Source organism: Aphelocoma coerulescens, chromosome 2 (genome assembly GCF_041296385.1).
Source record: "Aphelocoma coerulescens isolate FSJ_1873_10779 chromosome 2, UR_Acoe_1.0, whole genome shotgun sequence".
NCBI classification, from domain to species: Eukaryota; Metazoa; Chordata; class Aves; order Passeriformes; family Corvidae; genus Aphelocoma; species Aphelocoma coerulescens.
Genome location: NC_091015.1, coordinates 9725609 through 9744050, shown reverse-complemented (window position 1 = coordinate 9744050; position 18442 = coordinate 9725609). Strand labels below are relative to the sequence as shown.

Here is an 18442-nt window from a genome sequence, read left to right as displayed (position 1 = left end):
ATAGTTATCATATTCTCTGGAAAAGCACTTCAAAGAGGGAATTCCTGGAAGAAGATCATGAAGTCACAGTCGATAAATCCAACTAATGTTTTTAAAATATGCATTTTGAAACTACTGAATAAAATATGCTCACAGAAAATCAAGCACAAAGAAGACCTTTTGTTCTTGGCCTTAGGATTGTTTGGCAGTCCAAATGAAGTGTGGGGTTGGGGACACTCCCACTGTACCAAGGGCAGGAGGTAAACAAGTCATTAGTATAGGAATGGGTAGGCTGTGAAGCAAGAAGATGAGGGAGTGAATTATTTGTTTTTTTGCTGAGGGCCATAGCATTTCTCACTGGTCCTGAGTAACTCATTATGCACCAGATCCTTTCTGAAGATGTAGATATTCCTAAGGGTTTCTGTTAATCAAAGTTCAGAGCAAAATTTTGCACATTGGGTCTAGCTGAGAGCTGAGACATCACTCTCTGCCCATGTGCAGTTGCAGACTGAGATGTGGCAGGTCCAAAAGGTGCTGCCCAATGAAACAAGGCTTGCTACAGATGAGAGGAGTGCCAAAACAGTTTTTTCTCAATTTTGTCAAAATAGTCCTATATTGGATGTGCGGGACATAGGGGACTGGGGACATAACTATAAGACACTGGCCAGGAGTATGCTTTTCATTTCAACCTCTTGTGGGGACCTTCTTCCTGAAGATCTTTGTTGTTGACTCTGGGGATGTTAGGAAGTGGTCAGCTTTTGAAATCACTGTTGTATATTTGGTTGGTTGGTTGGTTGGTTTTTAACTGTAAAAACTTTATGCTTGTTATTGACCTGAAAATAAAAATTGAGTTTTGTCCCTACCAGGCAAGTCACGCCTCCTGGTGAGAAGCTACGTCTTCTCAGCAACTCTAAACTGCACCACTCCAATCCCTGCCACCTCTTTTTCCCAGAACACTGAGCTGGTAACTCATGTGCCCTACCTGAATCAGGACATCCCACACTTAGCAAGGATGTTGCAGTGCATTCCTGTTAGTGATGGGATAAAGTCTGTTTTCAATTAAGGCCATGCAGATTTCTGTGCATTGAAGCAAAGTATTGATATATCAAATATAATTTCCATAATCAGCTACAGAAATCTCAGCCTTTAAGCTGCTGATACAGAATGCTGTTCTACTTTCATTTATATATATGGATGTTGTATATTCATGACACACACATATACACTACCCTTAACAACAGAAAAACACTACCCACATGCAACAGATGGTTTCTTAATTCTGGGGCTTTTTGTTAGTAAAATATCTATTTAAGCAAATAGTAAAGCCATAACTTCTTCAAGATAAAAAATATTGCATGATAGTCTCTATAAAGTAATGGAAATATTAATAAAATAATGCAGCCTCATTAATGGCAGAAAAAGAATTGGATGTAATAATCAGTTGTAATTGAATGAAAGGCTGCATAGGAGATTCTGTCTTGGAAATAACTTTTACATGAAAAACAGAGTAAGTCAAGAAATCAGAAGAAAGAGAAACACAACACAGCTCACAATTCAAGAATATTTTCTGCAGGAATCAGTGATAAGTGTTTCTTCAGAGCTATCGCTCCCTGCAGGAGGGAAAAAACATCTAATAAAATACAAGCTGCTGTACAGAAAATTAATGAGTGAATTCATTGAGTAGAGAACATAGCACACATAAAAATGAATCAGATACAAATAGATCAGCACTCTGATATTTCTATTAGCATTTATATATGAAGAAAGAAAGAGAATTTCTCAGTGACATACACACTAAACCTAAAAAACAAAAAACAAAAAACAAACCAAAAAACAAACAAACAAACAAACAAAAAACCCCACAGAAATATTTTTAGAACATCTGGTTTAGTTCTACGGAATTCTGATTTGCCATTTTTTAATCTTTTTTTGACTGTTTTTTTAAAAAAAGATCAGAGAATCAAGGAACCCCCAATCCTCTGTAAAAGACCTCATGAAAATAACTGACTTGTAACTTCTGTCCTGAAGGATCAGCTCAGTTTAAACCATTAGTTCATCATTTTTGTGGAGTGAGGACTGAAGGACCTCTCCTCATACACCTGGCTAAACAATTTCTGAAACATATAGCCTCATCTGTATTAAAAATCTTCCATTAAGAGAAATTCATAGAATCACTGGACAACATTTTTAGCAGCCTATTATTTTTTTTTTGTTTATTTTGAAATATTCAATAACTTTCCAATGAGTAGTCCCCTCATAAACTATTCTCTGCTCTAGTGGACATAGCAGTTTACACTCAAAGTGAATGTATGCCATGAAACTACATTTAGGGATCCAGCATACAGTTTGTTTATACTTCATTCTGAATTTTTTACAGAAATATCATGTGGCAACTGAAACAGAGATGGAAAGCCTTCCTTAAATCATGCCATATTTTTATCCCATAATATTTCCCAGGACATTTTAGTTCTGCTGATTTTAAAATCTCCATAGAAGAGAAGAAAATGAAACAAATTATACCTTCTTAAATTTCTCACTGCCTAATTACTATCACTGACATTTACATGGCAATACTTTTCATATATTTCAGTTTCCTCAGTTCAGGACCATTTGAGAAAATCACTTAAATAATCATTAGATCATTATCCCCATTCAGAGAGAAAGCATTTAAAATGTCATCACACCACTTATCCCATAAATAAAGCACTCAAAAACTGAGTACAGTTTTATGAGGGCCAAGCAGCCATTTGCAGTTAGTAACTTTTCTGACAATAAAATATAAATGGGCAGCTCTGTAACAGTCAGAGATAGGTTTGTGTTTTATAGGAATATGATCTGTATCACTGCCATAGCTTGACTATTCTCCAATTTAAACTAAACTAGTCAATGCCTTGTTACTGACTGCTCTCTATTTGTTATATTTTACAGCTTGCTCTTGGCTGTAACAAACATATCATATTTCTCCCATGACACCTGGAGGTGTGCTACACTTCCCATGCAGTTTTCCAGAGGACACAGCTCCATAGCCAGGAGCCAAGGACAGACACATTTTGTCTTTTTGTTTGCTTCTCTTAGTTTTGAGGGTTTTTCCCTACAGAGATAGAGCTCAGCCAGACAGCACAACCAGCTCACCCACTGGCTTCTCCTGTGCCCTGAAGTCACTCCATGTCTTTGCTGTCCCTTGCTCATTCCAATTGCATTTCACAGTGATTGGCAAGTCAGCAGGTTATGCCATGAAAAATTGCTCCATCAGGCAGCACTTACTATCATTTCAAGAAATATAAAGTACTAATTCCTACACTGTGAGTGTTAAAGGGGACTGGGCTTTAGACAAGTCTGGATATACATTTAACCAATGGTATATTTCTATGGGAGAGGAAGAGGAGCTGAGGGTCTGGTCTGAGTAAGTTTGACCTTGATGTCAACAAGATTGGTGCAGTTTGGAAGGAGAAAGCATGAAAGAATTTTTTTCAGACACCGAGTTGTCCTCAGATGTTTTGACTTTTGTTTCCCTTTCATCTCCCAATGTGATAATTACTTGGGATGGCTGTCAGAAGTGCAGCAGTGATTGCTTTTAGACAGTGCTCCTTTCTCAGCAAAGTAGCTGCATCCATCCCAACGGCACACTCCATGTCATTAAGGACAAGGCTCCGTGAGAAATTACTGCTCTGCCTAGTAGCAAATCTTCCATTTCCTTTGTTATCCAGACACTGTGGCCAAGGACTGTGTGTTCAGCCATGGACACACAGTGCAGGCCTGCAGGAAGGGGAAGATGCATAATTTATGCTGTGAGCCAGGACAGTGTCTCACACACTTTAAAACAAGCATTTCCTATTTCATTACTTTGGCCAATTCCACAGCTGGAGATGGCTTCTGTCCTATTGCACATAAGCCTCCCGTGCATATTTCAAAGTCTCAGCACTAGAGGAGAATTTCCATACTTAAGTGGAAATAAAAATTTCCTTCACATATCAGCCATCTCAAGCTAAATGTTTTTTTTCTTTCAGGCAGCTGCAGAGAATAAGTGCTAGCACAGAAAGGGAAGGATGAAGGATATACCTCTTGTTCCAGGTACAAGTTCTAATAATTGGAGAGAGTCTGTTCTCATCTTCAACAGCAGTTAATCTTTGAGAGGACATAAGCACTTGATTTTCCTTGTTGCTCTGTCCAGGTGTCACTCCAGTCCCAGCTGTGGTATGTATAACCCTTCCTTGCCACCCAGTGAAGTTAGCCAGGACACGAGCCTGATCACCCAGTGGAAGACATGCAGATATTAAAATGCAGACATGCTGTATTTCAATCTGTCTTTGCAAGGCCACAAAACCTGAAAGATGCTGGGAGGACTTAGGGCAGAAAATAAATCAGAATTAAATGGTAGCCAGCATAACAGAAAAACTAGTCCTTTTTTCCTCTGCAGAAGCCAAATAGCACCACCCAAACTGATGCCATGAAAGTGTCTTGCTGGATGGGAACAGTAAGAAAACAGAGAAAAAGGATAAATCCTGTTTGAATTGTCATTTAAATAGTAATGTATTAAGTGGTGCCATATTACTGGCAGTGAGTAAATCAATGACAGACTTGCTTTGTGCAGTGAGATTTGTGATAGAAATAGTTAATGGCATTTTGAAATAGTTTTATTTTTTTGTGCAAGTAATTCTACATTTACATTCCCTTTAAACAGCTCAATTTATTTTACAGAGTGTTGTTGCAGTTGTGCAGCAATTTGCTCTGGACATTTCACTTAATATTCTAGAAAAATGAGAAGCACTAGAGGAAATAAATAAAACCCAAAAACTTTAAGAATCCTCAGCCTCTCAACAAAATTTCTAAGAACTATCTTTATTCATTCTAGAATAAAGAAGTGTTGCAGAAACATGATAATATTTTTCATATACATGCAGGCATTATTACAGAATAGGATAACCCAGATATTTCCATTTACACTAATGTAAACCAAGATGTAATCAACTTCATTTGCAGTCAGAGGAATCTGGTTTAGGAAAGCACGTGTGCTATAGGAACTGGTAAATCCTACAGCAGATCACCAAGGGAGACAAAAGAATCTCCAACAGGTAAATATACCCATAAATTAATATTTATGTCTGGGATGATACATTGTGTGTGCATGTCTTAGACATACACCTGCTAGAGGTGTTTGGTCTTCAGAGATGCTGAATGAGACAATGAAACAGCAGGCCTTTCCCAAGGTCCCTTCCACAATTTATTTGAATTTATAGCAGAGTCTCAAAACAGAATCTGGCCACTCAGCAGTTGGAAAGGTGCATAAATCATAATAAACCTTCTAGAGGAGATTTCCAGCTTTCACTCTCTAACAGCATCAATGTCTACACAGCAGCTGAGTGACCGAGAAACCAGTTTGCTGGTTTTTTAAGCAACATAAAGGCATGCAAATATTGTCTATGCTGAAAACCTCTCATAGCATTTACTCTAATCTAACTACTCTAATTAGGGCTGACAGAAAGGTCACGAAGGACAAGTTGGTTTTCCTAAGCTGAAAAGGCTAACTCTTCTCGTGGTTTTCCAGCTTGCAACTGGGACAACAATGGGCATGTTATAGGGTAGAAAATGACCCCTAGAGTGACACCTACTCCCTAAATTGTGCCAGATTATCTCAGAAAGTTCAAATTGAAACCCTACCACCACTGAATTTGATGGGAACTTTTTCCACTAGCTTCAGCAAAATTAAAGTTTTCCTCTCACATCAAGGTTGAATAATTTCCAGAATGGAGGACATTTAGCTGCAAACTGTCTGCAACAATTCCATCACTTTCAGCTGTGGGAACACAAACTTGCTTTAAACTAAATGAATAATCTGACTCTCTGTAGTCTGTAAAAGCTCATCTGACCAGACATGACAGCTGTGAACTATTTTCACTGCTTGAGATAAGGAATACTGGGCTTGTGCAGCATACCTTCAGATCCTTGTTTGGAATATAACCAAACTGCCAATTTTTGTGGGCGGTGGCTGCATTTGGAATAACTTCAGAAAGTCAGTGGGAGCTAAAAATCCCTGGAGATCCTCCTTAGCTCCCTTACTGGCCTTTATTATGCTCATTAAAATGGCACAACAGCCCTGTGCAGGTTTATACACTTCTCTCATCCTCTCTCATTTCCTAGTTCCTGCAGCTCTCCACTGCAGAGGCACCCCCGTCAAATGGCCCAGCCTGGATCTCATCCACGCCACACACAGCAAACACTGAAAGGGTGATACAAGGTACCACACCTGCCACCACCACACACCTGCCTTACTTACATGTTTAAACTAGTGACACACCCCAAGACAAAGGCAGTTTCCATCACTGGATATAAATTTGTTTGATCAGTCTTCAATACAAAATGTGCTGCCTGGAGCTAATTATGCCACTGGCCTTTAATTCTCTACCTGGCAGTCTTTTCAGGATCTCACTTGCCATTTTCCTTTCTTACCAATTCCAGATGTCCCAGAGTTCGAAAACAAGTGGAATTTCAAAAATGTGCAGCTTGATCAAACTGGTTTTGAGACTAGAGAAATACTGTGGTATTCACCTCACTGACTTTCCAACTCTCTTAAACTCTCATAAGGATCTGGCACCACAAGATATGCATTCCCTTCAGTTGCACTCAGCAAGTCAGGAAGTACCTACAAACTTTTCCTCATCCTCCCCAGCATGGGATAAAAAGGAATATTTGAAAAGCCTATTCCCTGCTCTAAGGCTCCGCAAGATGCTGTGAGGTGCTCAGAAGACAGATTAAAGTTCTCTTTCAACATTCTTGGGTATGTTTTACTGACTCCTTTCTACATTTAAACTTTCTATTGTCTTTCTTTTATGCTCTGTTATGCTCTCTTTGAGCTCTTGACTTCTGCCTAAACTGGTGTATCTGCATGCAGTGATGTAAACCTCAACCATTCTAACTTTCCAGTACTTACTGTTGTGTATTAATACATTCATAGCCACTGCAATATTTTCTTGAATAACTCTTTTTAAAGTCTACCTCTACTATTATTATTACAGACAATTTAACTAGAGTCATATAGAAGGGTTTGCCATATGTTATTTTTGAATTTCTCTTCTAATAATTTGAGGTACAGACTGTTTACAAGGTACGAGATGCTATTTTTATAATTAGCTATAATAAATATGCAAAGGTCAGCTTGGCTAAATAGTGTCTTGACGATGGAAATTACTAAATAGAAATTCATTAAATCAAACATAGCAAGTTAAGATAAAACTGTAAACAGCAGTTTGGCAGATAAAAATAGCTATCCAGGCCTGTAGAAGATATGGTAGAACAAAATAAGATGAGCAGAAACTGAGCCAACTTGATAGGAAAGTGTTGCTGCTGATGCTGGTATTTTTAAAATAGCCAAACACAAAAGAATAGTGTAGAAAGGATTTTTCAATTTTAAAGTGGCTACTGCACTTTTGAATTATAAAACACTGAAAAAAATCCTAGAGAAAGATATTGCAGGACACATATGAGTTAATGATGTCACCTGGTTCTTAATCAAAACCTGAGAATTCCAGAAAATATGGAAACTCATACAACAAAATTTGAGCTAGCCTTTCCATCTCTTTGCTGTAGCAAGAATTGAATCAGTAGGAGGAATGACACTTTAGCGTGCCATAAATCGAGTCTCTCCTGATGGGAGAAAATTTGCTGAAAGTCCTTGCAAGGTGCTTAAAAGATAAAATGAGACGTCTTCTGTAGTTTCAATGCTTCTAGATAGTTGTTTATTAAGTCTTATCAGAGGACCTGAGCCACTAGCGTGACCCAGGTACAGCATGGAAGGAGGAAAAGTAGGAGTGAGAGCAATTATCAAGATTTACACAGCCTTTGAAAGACATTTTAACCAATAGTTACTAAAAACGTACATTATTTTTACCTTCTTACCAATTATTCAGTAACATGACTAGGAACTGAGGAATTTTCTATCCAATCAATCCAAACTACTTTTACTGCAAAATATGGAGTGGTAGAAGAAGGAGAAGAAGGTTTAGAGAACAACAACAATCCTCCATTTTGGTATTTTTTACTCTTATCTATATACTATAAAGAGAAGCCTAAAACCTCTAAAATTTTCACCCTGTGACAATCTGACATAGTAGTCTATCACCTAATTCACACCACTGTATTTTCTAGTTCTTGTCTGACTGTTGGTAATTTTGTCCAAGGTTTAAAGCTAAATCAGTGTTGTTCAGGGGGGTAAGAACCCTTAAAAACAGGCAGAGAAATATTCTCGGCACTCTGGGTTCCTACAGAGGTAATTTGTTGAATTTGCACATCTGACTGTTTTGTATTTCTCTGCATTACCTTCCTTCATTATCAGAAACTGAGCTACTGCTGCTTGGTTTTCCACCCATCTCCACAGAGCTGCTGAGCCAATTACCTTAGCTGCAAAGTGAAATGAGTTAGCTCATAGCACCTGACTTGTCCCAGCACCTTTGGGACAGTCCCAAAGTTAGTAAGCAATCAACTCTGGAAGCTGAAATTTGCCTTACTGCCTGCAGCATGTAATGTGAATTGTTCTGAGGCGAGGACTGTCCACATGCTCAGCATTTACATCTTCTCATACTCCTTTGATGAGAAGCAGATGCTTAGACTATTTTTTTTATCTGAGCTCCTTTGCTGTGAACCCATTTGTGAGAGTTTGACAGTATTGTTTCTCCTGGGAACAGTCCACACAAACTGCCCCCATGGCTTTAGTAAGATAAAGAAGCTTATCAGCAGACTTTAGCATCTGCAAAATCATACAGAGAAAACCAGTCTGTTCTGTCATGCTGAAGCACAGCCAGTTTTGTACCAAGACTCTGCCCTCGTTACTGTTCATGCAAAGTCTGAGCTGGTTCGCATTCAGGCTCCTCTCTGACAGAAGTCAGATGGCTTGAGGCAGGGAAATGCAGCTGGAACTGGAGGTTGGATCATTCAGAGATTCCTACTCTACAGGTAGGATGGGTGTGAGTGGTGACCAATATACAAGAGCAGATATTCTCTCTTGAGCAGAGAAAAGGCCTAAAGCCACCTAGAAGAGACTCAGAGATCTGGCAGAGATTTGGTACTTAAACAGAGAAAAATCAATGATTCAGTCAGGCACTGCAGCACATACTTGATTTCAAGGGAATTCAGAAATTCACCTTTAATCAACAAAGCCTGAGTTCACCAAGGATTTGGTGATCCTCACCTAAATTAATGTCAAAGGGAGCCAACATGGCTCTGAGGTCTCAGAAGGAGCTGGAGAAAAATGTGTTCTGCCTTGCTTTTACCCAAACCAATTTTTGTGTACACTAATGCACTGCACTTTCAAAGCAATTGAAGGGTTGCACAGAGCAATCCCAGCCAGGCACTGATTGTGAAAACAAACACTAATGTACAGACATTCAGGATTCAGTTTACCTTTCAACTTGCAACAATGATCAGTGATGTTACCAAGCTCAAAAATAACCTACAGGAAATGATCTGTGTGCAAACTGTACAGAGGGCAGCCAGCCAAAGCAAAGGCAGCTTCACTCCCTGACTCCTGAGTTCATCCTTAATAATTTGTGTGCAGCTTTTCCAGTTTTTCTTTCTCATACAATATCACCAGTCTCCAAAGGCAGCTGATGGGATTTTGAACTTTGCTGGTGTGTTTGGGCTATTCTGTTCTGCCACAGGGGCACACAGCACCTGGTTCCTGGGAGTCCGTGGGCCAGAGGAAGACAATTTACAGAAGTTCAAACACCAGAAAGAAGCAGGGGCACCGTGCTGTGCTCTAATAGCAAGTGTCAAAAGGCATTTAAATGATACTTCATTACAGCTTGTACTGCAGAGTGGTGAAAAGCCATGAGCTGAAAACAAGTGGGCTGACCTGTATTATTTTTTGCAGAGGGAAGAATTTCAGCACTCAGCAGTGCATCATGCAGCAGTTCTGTGTGATAGGTGGGTGCAGCACTATCATGGCCAAGAGGGGTGGTGATGACATGCAAAATAATTGCATTTATGTCTTCAGGCTATCAACAAGTGCTATTCCCAGAGACGAGCAAAGGCCACACTCGCTGGCAGCAAATCGTGTAGGTGCAAGCAGAGGTTATTCACTCCTCTTGACCCCACTTCCCTAAAGGAAGAACATTCCAGAGTTTCAATGGACCTGAATTAGAAGCCATGATTAGCCTAGTTGACAAGGATTTGGGTGTGAGAAGTCAGATTAGCTGAGTTTAGCCACCACACTCTAAAAGTGACCTCCTTTCCTGTGCTCAGCTCCAGAGCTGCTCCCCACTGAGCAGCCACCAGGTCAGGTCCTGCCTCTCCCTGTCCTCTGTTCCTCGGGCAGAAGTTTCAGAGAAACAAACCAAATCACAATCTCACTGATGGAAATCTCACATGATGCTAATGGAAATACCTGGAATTTACTTCAAGTTGTACCCATGCATTTCAGAGACCTTTCCAAAACTACTCACCACCACCTGTTTTGCTGCATTTGTACGAAAACTGGGAAAAAAAGTCCTTCCTGTAGTTTCTCCCTTCATGTCACAAGACAGGTGCAGCCAAGACATCACACAGCAGCATTTTATGTGCACAAGTAAGTTTAACTAAAAGCTTTGAAAGTGAAACTTGAAGAGAAACCAGAAAGAGTGAGCTGTGCAAGTCCAGTAGAAAATACTGTTAGGTGACTGTTGGCAACTTGACAGGTCTGCACACCTCTCATGATCTTGTATGTATTGGTGGCACCTTTAAAATGGCACGAAATTCACTGAAATGCTTTTGAGATTCTTACCTGTTTTTACCTGCCCACCTCTTCTGCTTTACCCATACTCAAGGAAAATAGTTTTTTCTGTCTCTCTCCAATTTATCACTTTTTTTTTCAGTCTCAAGGTCATTAAATGAAAGATAGTTGTCTTAAATATTGAATTGCGAACATGTTCCGCTGGCTCTGTTGTCAGTGGCTGCTCCAGAGTTGCACTCAGTGCTCTTGCTGAAACAGAAAGAGATGGCAATAATCCAAGCAAAGTCACTGCAGGAGGCACCACAGGGAGCTGGCAGCCACCATTCCCAGGGAATGGCTCCTCTGCCAGCAGGCATCGTGCTGGCCCCTCCACCCCCTCGAAACACCTCTATTCTCGAGCATTTGAAAATCACATAATAAACATTAATGAGTACTGTCAACCAGCTTCCTTCCTCCTCAAGATCAGCTTGCATAGTATTGAAAATATTTTGAGGTAATTTCATCGTAACAACACGTTTAATTACTTCAGACATTTCGGAGTGTGGGTTTCAGCACAATTAATTGTTATTCCACTTACTCGTGACAGTGACACAGTTTTTGGCAATAAAAGGTTCTTAATCACAGTTTACTTGGTAGGCAAGTGCAAAGAAAGAGCAGCTGTCATCAGAGAAAAAAGCAGCACAAATCCTGCCTGTCTGGGATTGCAGATGAAGGAAGCCACACGTGTGAAACCAGACCATGAAGTAGCCCCTCTCCACCTGCACGTGCTGCAGAGGCTGGAAGGAGGAAAACACCAATCCAAGGGGAGCTGAAGTTAAAAGCAGGTTGTGGGTACCCGGGTAAGCCAGGCCCAGTGTATTAAATAGATGGTGTCCATTTCTTTGCAGAACTCTTCATCCTGACCCTGGGAACTGCTCCCCAGCTCCCTCTGAGCTGCCTCCATGGTCCCTTCTTGCCTTCTCTCCTGGCCCTCACAGGGCACAGACTGTCTCTCACCCAGCAGTAGCTGAGCCTGAGACGCTGCCCTCCATCCAGTGTGTACCTTTCCCTCAACTCCAGGTTTCCCCATACTGCAAACTAACAATTCATCTTTCCAGGAACCTTATTAGCCACGACATAAAAGCACAAACTATTTTAATGAAGTATTGATGATTAGGATTTCTTGACTCTTGATATGTCAAGTAATGAATTGGATCCAAGCACATAGCCATGTGCCAATTTTGATTTTAGATTATTTAGTGCCTGTCAGGACTAAGGTTTTCCTAAGAAGTTTTATGTTGTTCCCAACTGAATTTACTCCTTATGTTTATTACTGGAATATTTATCTCCACCAGTTCACGGTCAGTATTCTTTGATAGCTTCTATAACCAGTAAGTGTCCATCTCCTGGTCAAGACTGTGCATTTGCTCTTTGATTACGGATTTTCCTGTTTCTTACAGATAGAAAGCTAAACTGATCACCTCAGCCCAAGAAAAACTGACCAAGGAATGTGAAATTAAATCCCTGTGACTGTCTCTTGTCCCTGAAAATCATGCAGGGATACACAAGAAAGGATGGCAATGGAATTGGGGTCAAGTTAATACAACAGGTATTTCTATCCCTTCCTAGAAAGGACACTGCCCCCAAAACCTCATATTCTTTACAGCAGCACAGATGTGCAGCCAAAGCTGACATGGTTCACCACCCAAGGATGTCTGGATGGGTAATGGAGTACCAGTGGGTTCTTCCATGCAGGTTGAGTGGAAGAAGTTCCAGTAGAGCTGCACTACTGAAGCCATTAGATTGTGCCACTTCTTTACAGCTATTCCAATGCTTCTCACACTTTATTATCATTTTAATAAATGGAAATAATGCAAACACAGAAACTCAGAGGTGATAGGCAGGGCTTTTTTATCTGTGCTCTTTTATGTAACCCATTTAATGCTGAAGATATCCATGTGGTATCCATAATGTATGTACCTCCTGAGGCTGCAACACTGAGCTGGCAACAGCCAGTGTTTTGCATGGGGTACCTATCACTTACTGTTTCCAACTGAGGCTGAAGTATCGCAGGCAGGAGCTTTCCTGTGGCAGAGCAGCAGCCCATGCCAGCCTCCACTCGGTGCTGCTGGGCATAATTTAGGAGAGAATGAACAGGATATATTGTGAACATCCAACAAAAGTCATGTTCAAGCTTCGCTCAATGGCCCAGATGCAAAAGGCTGCCACCACTGCTAGCCCAGGGATAAAGTTTCAGGCATGAGGCACAGTTAAATGAGCAGATCTGAGGAGGGACCTCTCTCTCACCCCAGAGACAGAGGCTTGTGAGCTTGGGTAGATGCCTGAAAATTAAATATCTGTAACCTCAGGGGAAAAGACAAAAGGTATTTAGGGCCTTAACACAGTAATATTTGGAAAATTCTGGATTTGCTGATGATTTGTAGTGAAACACAGAGGTTTTATCTTTCCAGTTGGGTATGGAAAAACACTGAACATCTGTTATGGAATTCAGCAGCAGGCTGAAAGCATAAGCTTTTCATTGAGGTGAAAAAACCAGAATTTTTCCATGTGCCATTTGCAAATCAGAATGGCAAATCCTGATTAACCTCACAAAAGTTGCATCATCCAAATTCTCAGGCACACTTTTTATCTTTTCGGACAACTTAATTTATTCACCTACTTATTTTCACTGATGTCAAAGTAATGGGAACTGAAATAAGCAAGATCCAAAACCGTAAGAGGATAGATTTTTGTCACTGTAGCTGTGTGGAAGGAGAGGGCAGACCACATCTTAGAGGGTTGTTGGCATCATTTAGACAGGCTGTTTGTGAGGATGGTTGGAGGATGCTGTGGAAAGAAAACTGACAGGTTTGGGACTAGCCTGACAGGTGGGATGGTGGTACAGAATGTGCTGGAATGAGAAGGTGGGCAAGGAAGTGAAAGGTGGAATGAAGCCAAAACAAGGAGGCCAAACTATTGAGTGTGAACAAAGAAAACTGCTGTCCAGATGAGAGAATAATAGATACCAGCACACACTGAATATGTTGAGGAAATAGACAGAGCTGAATTCTGCCAAGCCCAGCACCAGCCCCTCTCAGAGCCTGTGCCTTTCAAGGCCACCAATAGCCATAGGTCCTGATCAGTCAGCGCCTCCCACCTTGTCTTGGGCCTTGCATTTATGCAGAACTAGAGGAAGGGAGACTGGTAGAATTCTATGTTTATTTTCTACTTATTTTTAGGTATTTTGTACTTATTTTTCATGGGTGTGTACACTGTTACAGCAGCATATTCATATTGCTCAAACACCTGTGCTTAATTATTTTTACAGGCTCACAACTGGGTGGTTGGAAAAACAGATTCAATCAGCAGGGATGACTGTGCTGTTCTGGATGAGTCTTTTAAGGCAGCTGTTTCCATGGTGTTTAAGCATTAAATACAGTAAGTGACATTCCTGAAGCTCCTTGCAAGGCAGCTGGAGTTGAAAACATAAGGACTTTTATTCAGATGATGGTCAGAAGTTTATAAGGCAGATGGAAGACAGACTAGCAATTCCATTATGTCCTTATGCATGATCCAAAACTGCAGTGTTTTATGTATGTATGTATCTGTCAGCACACATTTCACTGAACTCTAGAACACTCTACGGGCAACTTTTTGTATTTGCATATATCTGCTGATCCTTGAAGCAACCTGGATAAAATATTTCCCCTTGCTTTCCTTCCTGTTGTTGATCTCATTCTATGTTAGAGGAATTTTTTAACAAAATGTTAAGCAATGCTATTGCTGCTATTGCAAATTGACAGATGTGCTCTAATGCAAACAGCCTGTGAGACAATCCCTGTGCTTTTGACAACGTTTTGAAGGCGTCACAGTGATTGTTAAGTAGTCCATTAGGGATGTTCTAGTTTTTAAAATGTATTGATTTAAATTATATATGTTAATGTACCTATCAACATTACAAATGTCATTTGCAGCAAACTGCTTATAATATATGAATGATAAGCCATAAATAATAACTGCTGCTGTAAATTAAATTACTTGATTAAGCTGCAAAGATGCACTCTAATTTGGAACAGAAAATTACTTCCAAGTAATTTCAGCAGCTGGTAATTCTTTTAGAGTAGCAGAGTTTTATGAGCCATAGTCTTCTTCACGTCAGACATCAAACTTTCTGATGGATTTTGCCCACTTACATGGGTGGTTGGGTTTTGCTGTGCCCTGAATGCAATGGATGTGACACACTGACAAAATAGTGAGTGACAACAATTTTAACCAAAATATGAAAGTGCTTTAAATCAAATACATGAACTCTTTTCTGATAGAACATGAATAACCTTGGGTTGGGTGTCAACAAGAGCAAAGATCATAGAAGGGCCTTAATTTCAAAAGGCATGAGAGAGAGCCTCCAAAGGAGTTACAGGTACTTTGGAATTTTTTAATAGGCACAAATAAATAATGGTATTATAAAACCTCCAAAACCTTCAGCAGAATTTAATATGAGGCTCTGAAATAAAAACTGAGTAGATATGCAAAGCTTAAGCTCTTCTCCCAGCACTTCTTACATTGCTGGTATAGTAGATTAGATTCTGGATGACTTTCAATAGATAGAATAACTTACAAACATGTACCCAAAAGCTGCTTTGATAGTTTGCATGTACCTAAGTGGAAAGGGATGAAGTTGTGGGAGAGTTCTGGAGAGCTTGTGTTCAAGGAGAAGAGAGCCTTTTCTGTATATCCCAAGTGAAGTAGTGCACCTGCCCTAGAACCACAGAGTAAAACCTGCGACTGTTAAGGCACATGTAACTGCTCAAGGCTTATTTGGAGCTCAGGGCAGTGGTAGCACTGCTGTATATCCATTAGGAGACTCCTTCACAAACCTTCTTGGCCTAAGGACACCCTAGACACTTGCTGGGGCAGGTAGATGCCTCAGGGATTGTTACACAGTGTGATAGTGCAGTTTGTAATTTGTGGACTTCCCCTTTACAAGGCAAGGGCACACCAGCAATGGTTCATCTGGGCTGGATGAGCAATCACATTTCTCATTACAAAGTGACAACAAAAAGACACTGATAAATGAAATATAAAACTAATTCAACTTTAAGCCTGGTGGGTACTTCTAGTTGTCTGGGTGCATTTTTAAAAAAATAATCCAGTATTTCTAAATGTCCCAGCTATTGTAACTGGGGCGTGGGGTTCACCTCTTTCTTCTGAGTTCTTCCACTAGATCTCAACTTATACATTTGTTGCTCTGAAAGCCAGTTTCTAGGTACTTCCAGTGTGGGTTGTTTTTTTTCCCCTTTACTCTATAAATGCAAATGCCAAGAGATGGTGTGATCATGCATCACAGGGTGATGAAGGATTCAAAGTGTTTCAAGTAAATGGGACTTGTTTGTTTGATCTCTCAACCTGATATTACAAAATCATTCAATGGCAGGATTTGGTTTTTTAATTATATTCTGATTTCTCCTCTGATGGGTCTGGTTGGGCAGAAGTATCTAAGTTCTAGATATAGAGATATATATAAATATATGTTAATATTATTCAATTAGTATTTATATTTAAAACTTCCATTGATTGATAATTCCCATATTCATTTCTCATGTCAATATTTCACAGCTGTATTTGAAAGTGTGTTTTAAAGACAAGATAACTGTCCATGGTCTTTGGTTCTTTCTTAGGAGTTGAATGATGTCACTGTTCTCCATGAGCATTTGATTCCAAGGATCAATACTGACAAATACCAATCCATAAACTGTGGGGTTTTCCCTACAATTTCCTACAAACTGGTTAAGGGTCAATTTAACCCAAGAGCTGCCAGCTGCTGATGTGTTACACCCTGACTCATTCTGAGAGTCCAAGTTTCACCTGAAAGGATTCAAAAGGGTAATATTGTCCTGTAATTTATAATTCACAACCCCAAAGCTTCCCCTGGATCACAGGGCAGCTGCTCTTTGCCAGGTTCTTTGTCTAAGGATTGTAACCCCTCCACTCACTTCAGCAGTCACTTGCCCTGCCCCAGAGCAGTGTTCCTTCCTTTCCTTTGGAAATTCACAGTCTCTCAATGAAAGGCACCTTTCTCATTTCTCTGGGGAGATCAAACTGGTTGATCCACCACATCACTAGCCTAATTCTATGCCAAAATATGTATTCTGATTTTAAAAGGAATGCCAACGTATTCCATTACTGACCTTTACTGGAGTCTAATAGGCTCCAGCTACACTGTGAAAAGGCTGAGGCTCCCAGGCTCTGCTCGAGGCTAATTTCAACACATATCTACTTTCCTCATCTGAACTAGTGTCTTTGGAGCAGGGTTTGATGCAATTTACTGGTATTCCCAGGCACAACTGCTACAGAAAACACCTTCATAGCTGAAAGTGAGACATTTGAGCCTAAATCATACTCTAAATGCAACTCACCTCAACATAGAGGTGAACATTTGGAAAATTTTCTCTATAAGGAGTGATAAATAGACAAGATACTATGGGAAATACTGATTTTTCTGTTTATTTCCTGGTTAAAGTTTTCCTGTTCAGACAATACAACATGTCGGACGTAGTCAGTGAACTGATCAGCCAGCAGGCTTGAAACAGAAGTGTTTATTTATATAGCCTAATTATTTGGTGGGATATATTGCCACAAAATATTTTGGGGACAAAATAAAAATAGTTTCTAAAAGCTATTGGATGAATCACTGGGGAAAAAAATCCTCCCTTTCTTTTAAGCGCTGTGATCTCTTACCATCTGAGTCAGAAAATTCCTCTGCCACCAAGGAATTGCCTTCCAGATTGCCAGAAGCTTGGAAGACATACCATACTTGGAAGAAAAGTGCCATTGCATGTTCCTCTTGCTTCCCCTGTTACTCTGTCTTTTTTCTTCAGCATTTGCTGTTGGCCCATGTGTGTGTGTAAGATCAACCTGTTGGCAGAACGTGGCTATTTTCATGTATGGATAGATTTTTCAGAAAGACCTTAAAATTCAGAGATCAGTAATCACACTAAAGAAATGAAGTTTTTTTGGTTTTAAAGACATGGATGCAATGATATGAAGAAATGCAGTATATTGTGAAATCCTTACTTTTGTAAAATACGAAAAGAATGCAAATCAGAGCTTAAACAAATGCAAACTACACTGAATGTTTTTGAAGATTGTGGGTAGGGAGTTTTCAACTGGACCCCATGCAACACCCACATAATTAGTAACATATTTGCTTAGGGAATCAGCCTTACAGGACTGCCAAAATGCTAAGTATTGAGCAAGTAAACCAGAAGCCTCAGGGTAAGCAGTAATGTAGTGTCTAACCTATGTCCTGCGTTCCACAGCACCAATGAAGGAATTTCCTTTTACTTAATGTGAATTTTATCATTTTGGGTGAATTAATCTTTAAATGAGGCCCTTTGACATCGTCCCATAATGTGAAAAATAGCTGGATATCTAAAGTAACCTACGTAATCATTAATTTTCTAAGTGAAGGTTAGAAGGGCAGTTTCACATTCATTTTTTCCTTTATCCTATTTTTCTGCTATTAATCAGTCTGTCCTTTGGCTCAACTGCATGGGCATTAAGAGTATCCTATTACCATTGCAAATAAATGGAGCAATAAAAAAAAAAATCTTTTCCACCTACCTCATATAAGCTCTGAGACAAAGACTTTTCTTGGTCACTTATTTCAACAGTGCAATAGAACTTGACTCCCAAATGATTGACAAAAATTATTCTAGATGAGGAAAGTTTATTAAATTTTTCTCTTAATTCTTTGCCCTTATGATATGGCATTGGAAATCTGGA

The 18442-nt window shown here is 39.8% G+C and overlaps 1 long non-coding RNA gene across 2 annotated transcripts in view; it reads left to right on the top strand.

The window, feature by feature from the left end:
• Positions 1-16137, top strand: part of LOC138106220 (uncharacterized) — a 38265-nt gene extending 22128 nt beyond the window's left edge. For both annotated transcript variants that reach the window (XR_011148935.1, XR_011148936.1), the window contains exons 2-5: positions 3987-4050; positions 6436-6754; positions 12118-12266; positions 13986-16137. This is a non-coding gene — a long non-coding RNA (uncharacterized lncRNA). The remainder of the gene's footprint in view (positions 1-3986; positions 4051-6435; positions 6755-12117; positions 12267-13985) is intronic.
• Positions 16138-18442: the final 2305 nt, after the last annotated feature.